Below are 17,267 nucleotides of genomic sequence, written 5' to 3' on the forward strand. Positions count from 1 at the left end.
TATAGAAAACATTAATTAAAATAGCAGTAATTTTGTGTCTTTCTGGCCTCAAACTCAAGCTTTCCAAACTAACTTTATTATCCAATGCTCCTATATACCATATGTTATATTTTCATGGGTGTAGCCTGCATCTCAGATAACCCACACCCTTTTAGAAGTACCAGGCCTTGAGAATAAGCACTTAGATAACATGTAGAGGATGAGAGGAAGCAGGAAAACTACTGGGGAGTAAGAGCTGTAGAGTAAATCTTTTGTAAGCAGCCCACACTTATAAAACTGCTCAAGTGAAGAGGATTTTTGCATGTTTATTTTAAAGAAACTGAAGTTCCACGTGTGAGAAAGAAGTGTGAGACTTTGAATTGTTACCAGTTACTTTCCATATGTACCATTACTTTCCCACAGCTCTGTAACATCCAGCTGCCTAATGTTTGTATCATGTATTTTTTGATACAAGTACCTGCCTTTCTAAATATATTCATAGCTCCAACTTCTGCTGCTGACTTTACATACCCAAGTCCCTGTACGAAAAGCAGTTCCACACACTGCTCTCTCTGATATAATTAAGGCCTTCCATGGAATCATTTATGCCATATGGATTGATAGATTGCTATGTGCTGAATTAAGCCATTCTTTTGGGGTTAGGTAAAAGATTATGACTGATGCCATTTAGAATGTCAAATTTCTAAATATACCTTCCTCCAAAGTGTCCTAATAAGTTTTGCACATTAGTATTATCACCACACATATTTACACATTAATTATTCAGACTCAAATACCTCCTCTCTATGACAAAGTTCATCCTTCTTTATAATCTTATCATAGACCGCGCTTTCTACAAAACAGGAAAGAAGTTTGTTTGAAAGTACTTTTAATTGTCCGCTTACATCTAAGAGACCACGCACGAGTGAGGACGTATGGCTTTTTGTTAGCCCACAGGAGACTAACCTGCTGTCCTTCAAACAGGGAAGCCGGAGCTGTTCCTCTATCACCATCTAGTGGGGAGGAGACGGGAAGTGCTGGAGGGCCGTGCCGGGGCCGCGGCCCGGCGGCCGGCGCCGTGCTCTCTGTTGACCCGGCTGCAGCGAACAGCACCCGGCAATACGCTCGCTTCCCGTCACTTTCCACAGACACGCACATAACGTTCACATATCTGAACTTCAGAAGCATGAAAGCAGGTTCTCGCCTGAATGCCCTAACTGATGGATTTCACATTACCTGCTCTATCTGAATCCTTATGTCCTGAGATCAGTTAACTCTCAGATAGGAGACTAAACTGAACGTTAGATCAGAGATGTTAAAAAAAACGGCCCAGCAGCTCTGGGTACATCACCTTTTTCAACCTTTTACCATTCTGGACCGAAACAATCAGCATATTTTTGAATGCCATAAATTCCATGCTTGAAGGTTGAAAATTAGAATCTGTTCCCTGTATGTTATTCGGAGTAAACATTCACTACAAATAATGGATTTCTTGTAAATTAAGGAGCCATAAAATTGGTGTGATTATTTTAGGGAAATAAAACAACTGGACATAATTTGCTCAACCCCTGAAACAAGGACAAGAAGACGACACTAATGGAAAAACATGTCTTTGGGGTAAAAATGCAAATAATAGAGGAAGACTTCTAACACTTCTTTTCCTTTTCGCAACTTTAAAGCAGTAACTCTAACGAAGTGGTAAAGGAAAAACTGAGTTCCAGAACAAATTTTATCTCTAACAGAGACAAAATTTTAAAGCTATATTGATATTTTCAGGGACATTAGAAGGACATGGTAATTATTCAGAAAATTTTACTGGGACTGGGGTGTTTTAGTGTACATGCTTCCGAACTAGATTTCAACTATTAAAAGGGTGTCATTTCTCTCTTTGCATGTCAATATAGAGTTTGGAGTTCTTTTTCTGACCTAGCTATGTTATTTCCATACTTAAATACATTTATTGTAAATATAATCCTAATACTGAATTTCTTGACGTAAGAACTAGACAGAAGCTGACAGATGCCATGAGGAGCATTCAGTTTAAAGCACTGCAAAAAAGCACTGGTGTGGACAACCTTAAATATCAACTAAAGGCGGCCAAGGTGCCTTCTACAAGGAAAGGTTTATGGCTCTTCTGAAAGACCGAACCCAGAGTAGAAACAAAGGGTTTATATTATCTCCTTGTTTATTTCTGAAGGAAGAAAAACAAGCTGTGGATTTTAACAAAAAAAACCCAAACCCTGAAGAATCATAGCCATCTGCGAGGCTGTAGTGTGAGAGTAAAGAAGTCTTTTCTGGAGTCTAATTGGAGAGGGGATCACGAGGTCAACAGAATCAACCACCACTTCAAAAGTTCCCAGTGCTCGAACACTTCCTCATATGAAAAGGAAAGACCTACATTTGACTGAAGGGAAGCAAACAACAATATTCACATGTATTCATGTACTGAATACAGTACGCTAGTTAACCCTTTTTTTTTTAAACTTGCCCAAGTTCTCTAAGCAAAAGCAGACATTTTTCATATGCATTGTATTAAACAAAATCTTGCCATTTATTGTTGTTATTTTGCAAAACGGTTTCCTTCTCTTTTTACTTTTAAGGGTTGTGGTTGCAGTTGTACACCATGTGTGCTTTCTAGATTAGAAAACTAGGCCTAATGTTGAAATATAAACCAAATGTGCAAAACACTTTTCAGACAAGAAGTTATACAGCTGTAATAAATTTAAATATTCTAATGCCTAGTTTGTTATAAGAAATATGATACCAATATTCATGAATTGTCAGACACCAGCACAAGTAACTCACCTTGCTTGGCCTTAAAGCCGTCTAGGAGCTGCAATTCATACATCCATTCATATAACTTAGGAGGCTTCTGGAAAAAACTCTCCTGCACTAGCACAGGGGACACGAACTTCTTGCAGAAGTTCTTCTACCAGAACTCTTTCCACATGTTCCCTGCTACCAACACATGCCTAATAAATTTAATAACTTGCAGTAAAAGTAACAATTTTCTTCTGCATTTACTTTAAGCTATATGCCTCCCTTTCTTCCTAAAAAATGTAAATGGCTCTTACCATACAGTTCAGTAAGGTTCTGAATATCATCCTGTGGGAATTGGAGAATAAAAGAGAATGGAAAGAAAAAGAGTGGTCCAAAGAAGGAACCCTGATCTGGAAAAGATGTCAAAGATGGAAAATATTGAAAGAAAAACATTTAATGGCAGCCATTAACATCAGGGAAAACTCCAGAGATCCACTGCTGTGAACCCAGAAGACAATCTGAGGAAGGGAAATGGGGTTTCTAGTGTTCAATACAGCCAAGAGACTGAAGAGACTAATAACTGATAAGAAGTCAATAGTTTTTTTACATGCTCTTATTTAAGATAACTGAAGCTTTTTCAGGGATTGAATTGCTACTTTAAGTTGTGGAGAAGCAGGAATAGAGAAATGGAGGAATAGTTGAAGAAACAGAAATTTCATCTAAATGACCCCTCACATTACATTATTTTAAAAAGTAAGTACATTTACTACAATCTTCTTTAATTCCTCAGCAATTACAATTGGGAAAGCCTGTATATCAAAATCCACACCATCTTACCATAGACACTTAAGTGCTTAAATTGAGAAATGCAGGTTAGGACCCCAGGTCTCAGGTCAGGACACCGCCATGTCTCCAGTTATTGCTCAAGAGAAAAAAAAGTTGTTTCTGAAAGGCAACTTAGCTCACCTGAGAGGAGCAACTGCTCTCCACTGACTGAGGGCAATGCACTATCTCAAGGGGTGAGGAGATTGCTGGCCTGGGGCGGCAGGTAGGTGCCATGCAGTGTCTACAAAGTTCTCCACTGAAAAACTGGAAAGAAAATATAAGTCTACCCAATCAGTATTTAAGCATTGTGACATATTTCCACAACGCTTTCTAAAAAGAAAACGTGTTGGATGACTGTACCTGATGGCATTTAAGTCCATCTTGAGAGTCGGTAGTCGTTTCCCCCATTTCACACTGTCTATATGAGACAGTTCTTACAACCCTGACCTGTCTGTGGTGTTTAAGTGTGGCAGAGCTTGAGAGAGGATCCAAGTCTCTGAAGAAATAACCTTCTATGGGATTTGGCAGAAAAGGGGTTAAAAGTTGAGCGTCGGCGCCGAGGAACCCAGCGGACTGTTCCATTACCCGGGGAGGGGGGAATCTACTTACACATTGTTAATTATTCGCTATAAAATTAATGACAGAATTTCAAAAGAAGAGCTATAAGCAGTCATTATAAGGTACGAGGAGCAGATCTATGAATTAAAAGAGGTGAACCTGAGGTAAAGTCCTGAGCGCACTTCTCTCTTTTCTCCTGCGTGGGCAAGTTCCACTCAGCCTGATTTGAGGGAGGAGGCAAGGCGGCACCCCGGTAGCGTGTTTGGGGCTGGCAGGGCGCTCTGGGAGCTTTTAGATCCACTTTGATTTCTCCTTCCAGCATCATCAGAGCTTTCCTCCTCACTGGCGCAGTGGCTGCTCGTAACAGGCCTCGTTTACCTGAACGGGACTGGGAGGAAAGAAGAAAGGGAGGGCACGGGAGCGGTGATGGGAGAAGGGGTTTTGAGCGACAAAGGCGCGGGAAGCGGCCACCGCGGGGGCAGCCGGCGGTGCCGCTCAGCCAGGAGTCCAGTGGCTTTCTGTAGTGCAAATAATAATATAATCTGACGTACTGAGCCAAAAGCTGCTCAGTAGAAGAGGTGTAACAAACAGGCTTGGCTAACGGGAGTCCTGAGCATAAACGCAAATAACTCGACCAGATTCCATACAAAGTGTGTGAGAACCGGGGGCTGAGTGGCTGAGACCCACCACGGGCAGTTCTCGGGAACATGCTCGGGCATTGAGGGCTTCTCCAGACATCTGGTTACACCAATGTTTTGGAGCGTCGTAGATAATATTGATTGTGTTCTTTAGGATCGATTTAAAACGTCAGTGTATACAAAAAATACTTTTTGCTATTAACAGATTATACTGTGGCATCTTTGATTTAGACGCCCATAATAATTTCTCAACAAAGTGAGGAACTGGGTTCTTTGATCTGCACCTAGACAGATGGAAACTGAGGGCAGTTAAAATGTTCATGAAGTAGCTGGTTTAAGAGCAGCTATTACTGATAAACATGAGAGCTTTCCATCATACTAAAAATATTTCTCTAGAATCATAAGCATGTGCAGTGCTTCCCAGGCAACTATAAAATGCCAAGCCCACTTCCTCTGAGAAACTCTGAAACTTGAAAGAAAACCAAAACCACACAAAATAAACAAATAAGAAGCATAAAATGAGGTGAATAGGAGGGGTATTGTCTATGGGAAGCCAAATTAATGTTTGTAACGTGGTATTTTATATGATTAATAACATTTCTTGTCTGCCCAATTACTCCTAAGTACCAGCTGAGTAGTATAAGTGATAATACTGTGGTAATATGGTATATATGGAGAGTCCACATACTCAAGAGAAAGATATGAGAGATTGAATTACATTATAACCTTGATGGTGGTCTCTCTGAGGCGCACCAGTGAAACAGCACCAGGAGTTTGCTTTAATCATTGTTCCTGCACTGTTTGTTTTTGCGGATAAATATGGACTTCAGTGCACTAAGCTAGCAATCCAGAACCTTTCTTGAGCTCTACATTAACACATAACCAAAAATAGCATTTAAGAAAAAGTTGCAGTATGTTTTTGCAATCAAAGGGAAGTGTGTATGCTGGAGGAAACCTATTAGATTAATAGCACTGTAACTTTTTGCTTGGTACATACACAGTTCTAAGAACTTGTCTTTTAAATTTCTGCTGATGAAAACATATTCCTAAGGGCAATAATTAGTTATTATTCTACAACTACCTAAACATGTAGTTGTATTCCTATAGCCAGATTATTACAGTTTAATAACTTCCCTGAGATTACATGTGAAATTTTCTATTTCAGGCATTTTGGTATCAGTATATAGCATTTTGAATGAAATTTTGGGGAACTGGACAAATTATTACATGTGAAGAACACCAACCATAAAGAAGTCTCATAGACATCTCTGAACTGCTTTTAGAAGAGGGCAAAGCTGGTACAGGCCTGGTAAGAAAAATCTTCATTTAAATATACACATTTGTTTTTATTGTTGGGAGGCAAGATTATTAAAGGAGTGAGAAGGAGAAAAAAGGTGTAAGTAACTGCTAAGAAAAATCAGTTTGATAGATCTTGAATGTTCAACAGTTACGCAGTTTTATACTAACTTCATAACACTATGAAGGTCATCAGAATGCAGTGTAACACAATGTTCATAATAATGAAACAAAGCCTCACAGACAGGCTATAAAATATGTATGTGACACTCCTTCCCCCATAGGCCATGTTATATTTTTGAGTTAATCATCAACAATATAGGAATACTAAGCGTTTTTCTCACTTTTCAAGTTCTAGCTGGTATTAATGGGAAGATTTAGATAACGGAATCATAAGAATATCATGACTAACTGTAAAGTAAAACCTGATGCTTCCCATTCAAAATTCAAGTGGACTAGAAAAAGCTGCATTTACCTTTATGAATCTAGTTTTTAAAAAAACAGAACAAACATAGAATCATAGAATAGTTTGGGTTGGAAGGGACCTCTAAAGGTCATCTAGTCCAACCAGCCCTGCAATAAGCAGGGACATCTTCAATTAGATCAGGTTGCTCAGAGCCCCGTCCAACCTGACCTTGAAAGTTTCCAGGGATGGGGCATCCACCACCTCTCTGGGCAACCTGGGCCAGTGTTTCACCACCCTCAGCGTAAAAAATTTCTTCCTTCTATCTAGTCTAAATCTACCCTTTTTTAGTTTAAAGCCATTTCTCCTTGTCCTGTTGCAACAGGCCCTGCTAAAAAGTTTGCCGCCATCTTTTTTCTAAGTCCCCTTTAAGTACTGGTAGGCTGCAATAAGATATCCCTGAAGCCTTCTCTTCTCCAGGCTGAACAACCCCAACTCTCTCAGCCTTTCTTCATAGGAGAGGTGTTCCATCCCCCTGGTCATTTCCGTGGCCCTCTTCTGGACCTGCTCCAACAGGTCCGTGTCTGTCTTATGCTGAGGGCTCCGGAGCTGGACGCAGTACTCCAGGTGGGGTCTCAGCAGAGCAGAGCAGAGGGGCAGAATCCCCTCCCTCGACCTGCTGGCCACGCTTCTTTGGATGCAGCCCAGGATACGATTGGCCTTCTGGGCTGCGAGCGCCCATTGCTGGCTCATGTCCAGCTTTTCATCCACCAGTACCCTCAAGTCCTTCTCGGCAGGGCTGCTCTCAATCCCTTCATCCCCCAGCCTGTATCGATACTGGGAGTTGCTCCGACCAAGGTGCAGGACCTTGCACTTGGCCCTGTTGAACCTCATGAGGTTCACACGGGCCCACTTCTCCAGCTTGTCCAGGTCCCTCTGGATGGCATCCCCTCCCTCAGGCATGTCGACCACACCACTCAGCTTGGTGTCATCTGCAAACTTGCTGAGGGTGCCCTCAATCCCACTGTCTATTTCATTGATGAAGATATTAAACAGTACCGGTCCCAATACGGACCCCTGCGGGACGCCACTCGTCACCAATCTCCATCTGGACATTGAGCCGTTGACCACTACCCTCTGGATGCGACCACCTAAACAATTCCTCACCCAGTGGACAGTCCACCCATCAAATCCATACCTTTGCAGTTTAGAGAAGGATGTTGTGGGGGACCATGTCAAAGGCCTTACAGAGGTCCAGATAGATGACATCTGTAGTCCTTCCCATGTCCCCTGATGTAGTCACTCCATCATAGAAGGCCACTTAGGTTGGTCAGGCAGGACTTGCCCTTGGTGAAGCCATGCTGGCTGTTTCGAATCAACTTCTATTAGTACTTGTTTAGATGACCAATTTTTCATGAAACTGCATTCTTAAGGAAAACTCAGATGAGAGTAACATCAAAATACATAGCCTGTACATCTCTACTTAACATGACCCTAGGCTGGACAGTCAACTTCAGTACTTCTGAAGATTACAAGGCAACATCCAAGTTTTCATGGTATAAGCAATATGCTAAGTTATTCACAATCATAAACGCAGCACAACGTTTACATTTTAAATAAAAAAATGAAACATTTGCACTCTGTAGTCTAAATGAAGTTTCTGAAAGCAGGTGTGAAAAAATTGAAAACAGATATTTTCAAGTCTGCACATATATAACAACTTTTGTGAAACAGTATTTTCATGTAAGTACTTTTTATGCTACACTATAAGTATAAATTTTATAGCATGGGTTTTACAATTAATCTCTTTACCAATGGATTATCCCTCATTTAACTGACTTTTTTATCCAAACATTATTAAACACAAATACCTTTTTTATAGTATTAAAACGGCATACTGACCAAAGCAAGTTTTACATTCACCGTCTACTCAAAGACATAGTACATTCTTCTTTTGCCTCTATGAGCATTTGACTAGTCTGTAAACACGATTACCAGAAAAAATAAAACCAGTAAGATCATTGTTTATAGAGAGATAGTCTTAAGCCAGTGGATCTTCAAGAGAAATGGGTAGAGATTCATATTTTGGATGATTTTTGCCAATGAAGACGAGTCAAAATAAGAAAAGAAGGAAAGTAAGGGCTTTTATATGCTGCCTCTATCTTTGGGAGCAAGTAAGAAGGAAACAATCCAAAATATTAGGGAAAACACAGTCTAATGGCAGAGAAAAGATAAACGTTGCCCAAGAAAATGCAGGAGAAACAAGCACTTTGACCAGAAGAGAGTGATCACTAGTGTAGCCTGGAGTAAACCCAAAGACTGACTTAAGTCTGGATGTGAGGGGAAACAGCAATGGAACCATGGTATGAAAGTAATGAGTAAGTTCAGGAAAAAATCTAGTGAATGAAAGTATAAAAAATATTTTATGATGCATGTGTATATATTTTCCTGTCAGGAAAATTTGTATTTTGAATGCTGCCATGTTATTGTATTTTATGGATCTATTTGGAAGGCAACTGTCTTTGAAATTGGAAATGTATTCTTACCTGCTTTGACTTGAATGGCTAGTGCATTGTCTGTCAGAAAAAATACATGATGGCATCAGATGGTTTGATGCACTCTATTTATAAAGATTGTGCATACGTTCTTTTCCTCTGAAACCATGGGAAAATTTCAGTCAGTCTCAAGTCCCTTTTAGCTGATAGTCATCTTGAATCTCTCTTGCTACGTTTTTCTTAGAGCTACATTACCAGTGATTGCTCAGGCCTGTGTATGGGTTTCTGTGTCTTCTCTGCATCTGTTTCTATGGCATTTTACATCTTTTTTCTCACACATGCCTATCCTCAAATATCCAACAAAACATGTGCCACCCACATGTGTCTTTGTTTTGGGTGGTGACATGTACCCATGGTCTCGTGGAGGCTGTTCTTTTTCCAGAAAGTTTAACTACTTCTTACAGTGATTTTAAAGAGCACTGTCTATGACAACTAGCTGTAATATGTTTTATCTAACAGCAATATTATGGATGATAGGCCACCTTAATGAATTGAACCCTGCGTGAAAAACATACTAGCAAAAGCACAAGTACACATATTGCAGCCTGTTCAGGAGAGTCACTATATCATCTTTCATATGAGTACTTGCACTGGATTGCAATTGTTACTGGGAATACAGTAGAGAAAGTTGGCAAGTCTACAAAATGTTCAGTAGTAACTCAAAACTATAAATTAACATAAATTAACAGTGCTATGCACACTAGTGTTCTTTCATTATAGTCAAGATTTGTAAATAATTTCCATTTACCTATAAACTTCAAGAAAACTGCTCATGCTTATCCTGTTATTTCTCCAAATATATACCTCTTAGGCCAAGATTTTCTATGCTGTTCTTCTCTTCAAAGATGAATTATGTTCAGGGAACCTGAGGGAAGTCATGTAGGTATTTTAAAATAGTGGGAGGACAAATACAGAAATTTAAACATCAAAAACTAGAATTTAAATACATCATGGTACAGAAAAGGACATTTTTCATAAATAGATCATTTTTACTTAATTTTTGAGTTATGGCTAGTTGAGAATTCCATGCTAACCATTCCTAAAAGGTATATTCTTCTTTCAGTCTTTTTTTTTTTCTATTGCAACCAAGTTGCACCACCTAGGCAGAGACATTTATTTGTATTTAATTGCATTGTAAAAGCCTATGCTGCTTCTCCAGGTCAACAATTCAATTTTCTGGACCACTTACTGTCCCCGTCAAAAGGTTAAAAAAAATAAAAAAAGGCTTTGTGCTTCAGAATGCATGGCATTGCAAGTCTGTGAGAAATTAAATCTGTGACAAGTTAATACTGCTTTCTGACTCACTAATGAGCACGCATACATCTTCTGAAGTGCTGACAAAGTAGATGGACTGATTTTTGTCCCTATGGCCACACTGAGAAGCAAATTGCCAACACGTGTCCAGTTACAAAATGGAATTTTTTTTTTTTTTTTTGAAAAAAGAAGTTGTAAGAGGAATACTCGGCATTCAGAAAATACCCAATGATGTTGTATTTATCCTCACTCCTTTTCCATTCTTATCTTAAAATCAATAAATTACACTTCAGAAGTTATTTTCATTACAAATTTATGTTAACAACCATAATTTAAAGGAGTGCAGAAGTTACTTAATGTTTATTTCATTTTATTGCACAATGTGTGTTTTCTGTTCCTGTTCTCACTGTAACACCCTTTCATAAGGGCCACAGGATGTCTAAAAGAAAAAGGGACATCTGCTATAGGTTAGAAGGCTGTTTTAGCTACCGTATAGGACTTTCAAAAATGTCTTCACATGAACAAGTAGCTAACTTGATAGCCAAATTTCAATCAAGTTTCTTTTGTCAGGTTTTGGATAAAAAATTAGGTGATGAATTGCTTCAATAAAGAATTGGAAATACGAACGTGATTCATCTCTCGGTGGGGGACCACAGTTCTCTCTTACCTTCCTTTTGGCTAATCACTCCAAGGAGACCGCTTTAGGTGTGTCTGTAAAATGCAGTGTAAATGAAACCACCACAAAACATTCACGGACATTGGAAATAATTTGTCTAAAAGTTGTGTATTGAAGTGTTTGAACAGACCTCGGCGTAGGCTAAAAGCATGCCAGCTAGCGCTTTCCCAAACAATTCCTGGGCACAGTTTGGGAGTTTGTGTGAGTCAGGAGCCATTCCCAATGGGCAGCAGATGCATGTGACTATCCTGTTTTGAAGAATAAAAGGGTTTAATAATATAGGCATGAAACATTATGTGGCTACCAGCCTCAATGCCAGAGAACAGTCCCAGGCATGTTTAACCTGTTAGTTTATAGGTAGCCATTGACTCTTTTGGCTGAGATGATTAACACTTCAGTATCTAAAGAATGGAAAAGTTCTGCTTTCTTTCAAAGGAGCAGTTTTTAAAAGCTGAAGCCCAAGAAGCTTTTTTAACATACATGATTTAGATAATCGTATCTCTGTCTTAAATCTTCTTTTTACTGGCAAGTTCATTAAAAACAGAGTGGCAAGGCATTTTAAGCATGATACGATGTAGCAAGATTTCTGAAATCCATAAAAGTATGGCTTTCGGCTGGTGCTGAATACAACAGTCCTTAAGGCCAATTTTTAACTTCCGTCCTTTGCCAGAAGATGAATGTCCACATTGACTTGCTGGCCCATGAAGCTGTATTGATTTACCTTTACACCTTAAAAAGTTGTGGGGGGGGGCCGGAATTGCCCGAATGTTTTTATCTTTATCTCTCAAAATAAACCACAGTGGCCCTCACAGCTCTTGTATGAAAGTACACAGGATTTCTTATGTAACTGACATGCAGTTCTGTATCTTTGTTATAAAACATGACAGTGAGTTGTTTTCCCAGTGCCTATCCAAAACAAGACATTTGAGAGGATGGAGTTACATAAGGCGCAAATTAAAAACAAAAAAAAAAGGGAAGAAAAATGAAGAAAAAGAATTTGTGGGAAGTTAAGGAAGTTGTAGCAGGAATGGTACCTGCTTCCTTTCTGAAGTTCACCAACAGTGAATCCACAGAAAAGAGCCTAAAGAGCAGCTTTAGCCAGATTTCAGATTTCTTTCAATGACAATGTGTAACTGATCATTTTTCTTTCCTACAAAAACAATTGTTACTAGGTCTGTTCTTACGGCCCCAATGTAACAATACTGGGACAGTCTACTTGTCCAGCAGAGTAATCTACCACTAACCTGTTTTTCTGTTATATAATGTATTTTATTGTTATATATGTTTTATAGTCTAAATTATGTTTTACATTGTCATTTAATTTTATTCAGAATCCCTAGTGCCTTGCATAATAAGAACTGACTGTAACATTCAAATGAAAGTACTAGAGCTTTGTCTTCCATCATTTTTCCTCCACAGAGAACTGTTTTTCACAAGCATACATTTTAAAAGATACCTGCCATAGAATTCAGATCATGTCTTCATACAAACAGAAGCACATTCTTAACATGGTAGAGATAGTGCAAGTTTGTCACTTAGAAAAAATGAAAAAGTATTATTTCATTTCATATTAAATTCTTGTCGGTAAATTATGCTAAGTAATTAGAAGAAGGAAAAAAATACTACCTCCATCTGGCTTACCAGGAAAAAAAAAAAAATCAGTAGTCACCATCAAGTTGTAAGCTTAGAGCAAGTAACTATACAATTACTTTACTCCTCAATCTGCAGGCTTCCTTATTTTACCTGTACCATTGAAGGCCTCATCTGATATTTAGGTTGCTTACTTCTCACAATGAATATTCCCCAGTGAATTAATTATGTGGTGCTATTATTTGCTCCCATGAACTAAAGTCAATGCAAAGAACAGAACTTTATATTACTTGTCATACAGCATTCATTATTACATTCTTCCTACTCGCTGTTGTAGTCCAGCCTTACCACCAGATTCTAAATAATTTGAATACTTAAATTGAGGATGATAGCTAATGATTGCATTACTATATTACATTCAGATAATGAACTCCCAGAATTTTATAGGAAAGTTATTTTCAATTATTGAAAAAAATATAAAAAATATACAATAATAATGTTGTTTTTTATTTTACTGACACATCACATTTATTTAAAAAATCTGCCCAGAAACACGTACTACCTATAAGTTACTGAAAGGTAAAATATAACAATGTTTGTGCATCCCATTAACAACTTAAAATGACAGGTACCTGTGTGTTATACTAGTCCTTAAAGAGACAAAAATGGAAAAGCACAATACATTTTCCATTCATTGTACAGAAAAAAATCAAATGACAAGCAGCCACCTCTAAGAAAACATTGGTGCCAGGTGTATTTTCACTGTAATATTACATACTGTCCATAATTTATGAAGCTGAGTAACAACATGTAGCTGTCAGGGAAATTAACATCAGAATGAAGAGGGCAAAGACGTCTCTTCACTATTTTCAATAGTGTACACACACATACTGTCTTTGCATCTAGAAAGCTTATCCTAGTACGCAGTTGTAAACAGCAGTAAGAGAGGTACCTACAACTTACCCTATATTTTGTGAAAATTGCTTGAGAAATACATTTTAAAAACAGTACTGCCTGCATGAAGATCTTTAATTCCTGCCTTTTAAAGTAGCATTAAAATACTCCTTGAAGAACAAGAAACTCAAAATAACTGACTGTACAAATACCTTAGATTTATAGGAGTCCAGTCACTTGTTTAGGGCAAAAGACACATTCTCCCGTGACATCAAAGGGAATAGAATTAGGTTCTAAAGCTTTACTCTGAAACTTGCAGTTCATTTTCAGGGCTATAGAGGTGTGGATTTATGAGGAGAATTCAGAGAGCTTTGCCCTCATCTGCACTGCCACCAGCTTTGTTCAGTGCAGTGTACGCTCCTTAGTGTGCCACTGTCATGGTTGTATGACTGCATAGCTCCTCCCATACAGATTAGGACTACCTCCACCCCATGACTAAGGCCTGGAACAGAAATAAGGTTTAAAGTATCTTGATATGTTTTCAGGTAATATTCTGAAATACTTGATTTATCCCTTTTTCTGGCCATTTCAGGCATAATGAGATGAACCCCATGCATACTAAAGTATTTTTTAGGAACGTAGCGAGCCTCCATTCTGCAATAAATTGCTGTGAGTGGACATTTGAAGACAACAGGAATACAAGGAACTACTTGTCTGAATGCAATTGAAGAATTTGATCTTTCCTTTAAAAAGTGGATTACAGTACTATCTCATGGAATAAAAAATACTTCATTTCCCTTAAGGAAAAAAAAAAATCCTGATTTGTGCATGTGTGTTACACCACCACCTTCCAAAACAACTAATGACTTAAATTAGTTGTTTTCTTGTGCAGGTAATAACATCGTAGTACTCAGCAAAATAGCCATTTCTACAAATTCTTCTGGTTGAATGGGATTTTAAAAGCATAACATGGTGCAGTGACATTCTCACTGGAAAATTCTGATGGAAACAGTAATCAAATAGGTGGTGTGTCTTACCATGATGTTTGTACTAGCTAAACCGTATTTGGCATTTGAAAAGGAAAATTTCAGTATTTACATTTTATTTACACACTAAGTCACCAATTAAGAAAAAAAAAATCGTTATATAAATAAATTAAAATCACAGAAAGACTCCATCAACATGAATTGGTAACAATCAGTTAGAAGTAGATTGAAGTAGTATTCCTGGGCCAACTTTGTCCTTTTAGAATCATATTTTCCTGTGAATTCATAGGTGTCTATGTCCACATACATATGGGTATGTGAACTCCAAATAGGCAGTCCATTAAACTTTAGTTTATTACGAAGGGAAGTATTTTCCCCCTTGAGTTACAGAGTTGCACTGTATTAAATTAAGCGCCAAGACTTATGAACACACTTCATTTACTACACCAATTATTTGCCTTTATTTCAAATGGCTAACTCGAAGTTGTAAATGCATAAAGAATTACAGGATTGGGACCTTTTATATTAGCTTGGAACAAAGGTATGCAATACATTTTTTTCAGAGCCCGGTTTACTCTGTCTCCATTAAACTTACGTGAGCATGTACCCATTAGATATTAGTATTTCCAGTACTGAATTACCGTATTCCCCAGTGCCATCTTCATTTCTGTACTTTCAAACAAAAACACATGCAGTTGTAAAACGAACTTTGATTCATCCAACATTACGGATTTAATAGTTGTTTAAGCTTGAGAGAGGCATTTTAAATCTGTATTAAAGACACAGCATCATTCAGGAAACCCTGAGACTTGGAAAGATTCAAGCGCATTGGTGTAAGATACTATCCCTTTGTGCAAATAATATCCGTCCAGAGCTGAAAGGGTGTGTTTGTATGTCACAGGCTATTTACAGCTGTGTCCAACTGTATGGCTGAAGCCCGAAGTCCTCAGACAAGCAAGGCTTCCTCTAGAAATCAAGGGATTTTTGTCCAAGTACCGAGGAGCAAAATGATGTGAGTACAAAAAGACATAGTTAATTCATTGGATAGAAATGCTTCTTCACTATTATCCTGTGCTATGATTATTCACAGTTTTACCTGTACAGAGGAACACCAGAAAATCTTTCAGATTAGGACATTCTCTTTCTCCAAACACTCCTTCACAACCCACAATTAAAATATTTCCAGTAAATCTGGTGGCGGTGGGGGGCATCAGCCTCCAGCGAAGGACCCTTCACCTGACCATCAGCATTTTCCCCCGTGCTCGTCCAAAAGGGTTGTTTTTAAAAGTCACTCCAGCTCGGTATGTCCACCTGGAAATCCCTCGCCCTGGCAGCGCTTTCTGCATCGGGTGTTTCGGTTCCTGCGACGCGGCCTCTTTGCACCCACAGAGACGGACATTAGCGGTAACAGTAGCTCCAGCAAGCGTCCCCCAGGTCGGACACATCTCACCCGCTGGGGCGGGGGGGACTGCCGCCTTTGTGGGTTCATTTTAAGGCGCCTTTTTAGGTCTGCCTCCTGCGAGGCGGCATTCTGCAATCCTCCCCACCATCCTTAGGGAAGACAAAAATAAAACCCAAAACGTGTGGTTTTTTCAACGGTCACTTCTTCGCAAATCGCTGGCTGCCTTCCTCTCAGCGCAGGCCTAAGCGTAAACTCCCGGTCTCGTTCCGCACACCAGAAGGGGAAAAAACAGAAAGAGAAACTCAGGCGGCAGGCGAAGGGGTGGGGAAGGGGAGAGAGCCACGCAGCGGAGACTCAGCTGTGCCCGCCGCCGCCAGGCGAGGCGCGGCGCGGCGAGGCGAGGCGGAGGGAGCCGCTCCAGCTGCGGCGGCGCTGGGAGGGGAGCGGCGCGGCGCCGAGCAGCGCAGTGGCGGCGGCGGAAGCGGCGCTGGTTGAGCGAGGGAGCGAGCGAGCGAGGAGGAGGCAGCGGAGGGAAGGGGGAGGCTGTTGGTGTTTGGCGCCGGTGGAGGGAGTCATTCCTGCAGCTGCACTTCCGGTCGGCATTTTGTTCTGAGAGGGAGCGAGAGAGACACATACAGGATCCTTCCCCCTCCTCCTCCTCCTCCTCTTCCCCCTACCCCCCCCCGCTCGGTACCGACTCACCGTGCCCAGGGTGCCCCCTCCCCCGCCCTCCTGCACTCGCACACACGGAGGGAGCGGCGGCGGCCCCTTGGCAGCGCTGCCCCCCCGGCCACCCCCCTGCTCCCCCGCGGCTCGGAGTGTGTCTCGGAACCGGTTCGGCGCGGCGCGGCCCGGCCCGTGTTGATGTTGTGAAGCAGGCTCAGGGGGAAGGGATTTGTATCGGCCGCTCACCCCCCGGCTCTACATGTTCGCTGCACTGAGGAGGAGACGGAAGAGGAGCCAGCCCCCCTCCCGGCCCGGATTATTGTTGTTATATTATCTCCCCTCCTCCTCCTGCTCCGCGGCGGCGGCGGCGGCCCAGCGGCGGCGGCAGCTCCTCTGAGGAGGGAGGGGGGCGGATTTCTCTCCCCCTCTCTCGGATTCTCGTTGGATTCAGACGCCGATTTGCTCAGGTAATCCCCCCTCCTTGTCTCCCCTTCCCCTCCCTGCCCTCTCCAGCAGCGGGCCGGGCCTCCCAGCCCAGGCGGCCCAGCACTGCCGGGAGCAGAGGGGATTAGCTGTTATCCGGGGTAGAGGGGAATAAGTGGCAACCGGAGGTGTTTATTTCGCAGCCCCCTTTCCTGCTCGCTCGGGTCTGGCGGAGGAGATTGGTTCCTCCCGGGCTGCCGGGAGGCCCAGGCCCGGTGGAGAGCGCAGGCCCGCCGGCCAGCGCCTTTACTCCAGCTCGGGGATTAGAAAGGCGAAGCGGCTTCTCAGTGACAGGCCTCAAC

At 40.9% G+C, this 17,267-nt stretch overlaps 1 protein-coding gene across 3 annotated transcripts in view; it reads left to right on the forward strand.

The window, feature by feature from the left end:
* The first annotated feature begins 16,629 nt into the window (after positions 1-16,629).
* NIPBL (NIPBL cohesin loading factor) overlaps positions 16,630-17,267 on the forward strand; it is a 162,660-nt gene continuing 162,022 nt past the window's right edge. For all 3 annotated transcript variants that reach the window (XM_076362758.1, XM_076362759.1, XM_076362760.1), the window contains exon 1: positions 16,630-16,949. The gene's annotated coding sequence lies outside the window, so the exon portion shown is untranslated. The remainder of the gene's footprint in view (positions 16,950-17,267) is intronic.

Source organism: Aptenodytes patagonicus, chromosome Z (genome assembly GCF_965638725.1).
Source record: "Aptenodytes patagonicus chromosome Z, bAptPat1.pri.cur, whole genome shotgun sequence".
Classification (NCBI taxonomy): domain Eukaryota; kingdom Metazoa; phylum Chordata; class Aves; order Sphenisciformes; family Spheniscidae; genus Aptenodytes; species Aptenodytes patagonicus.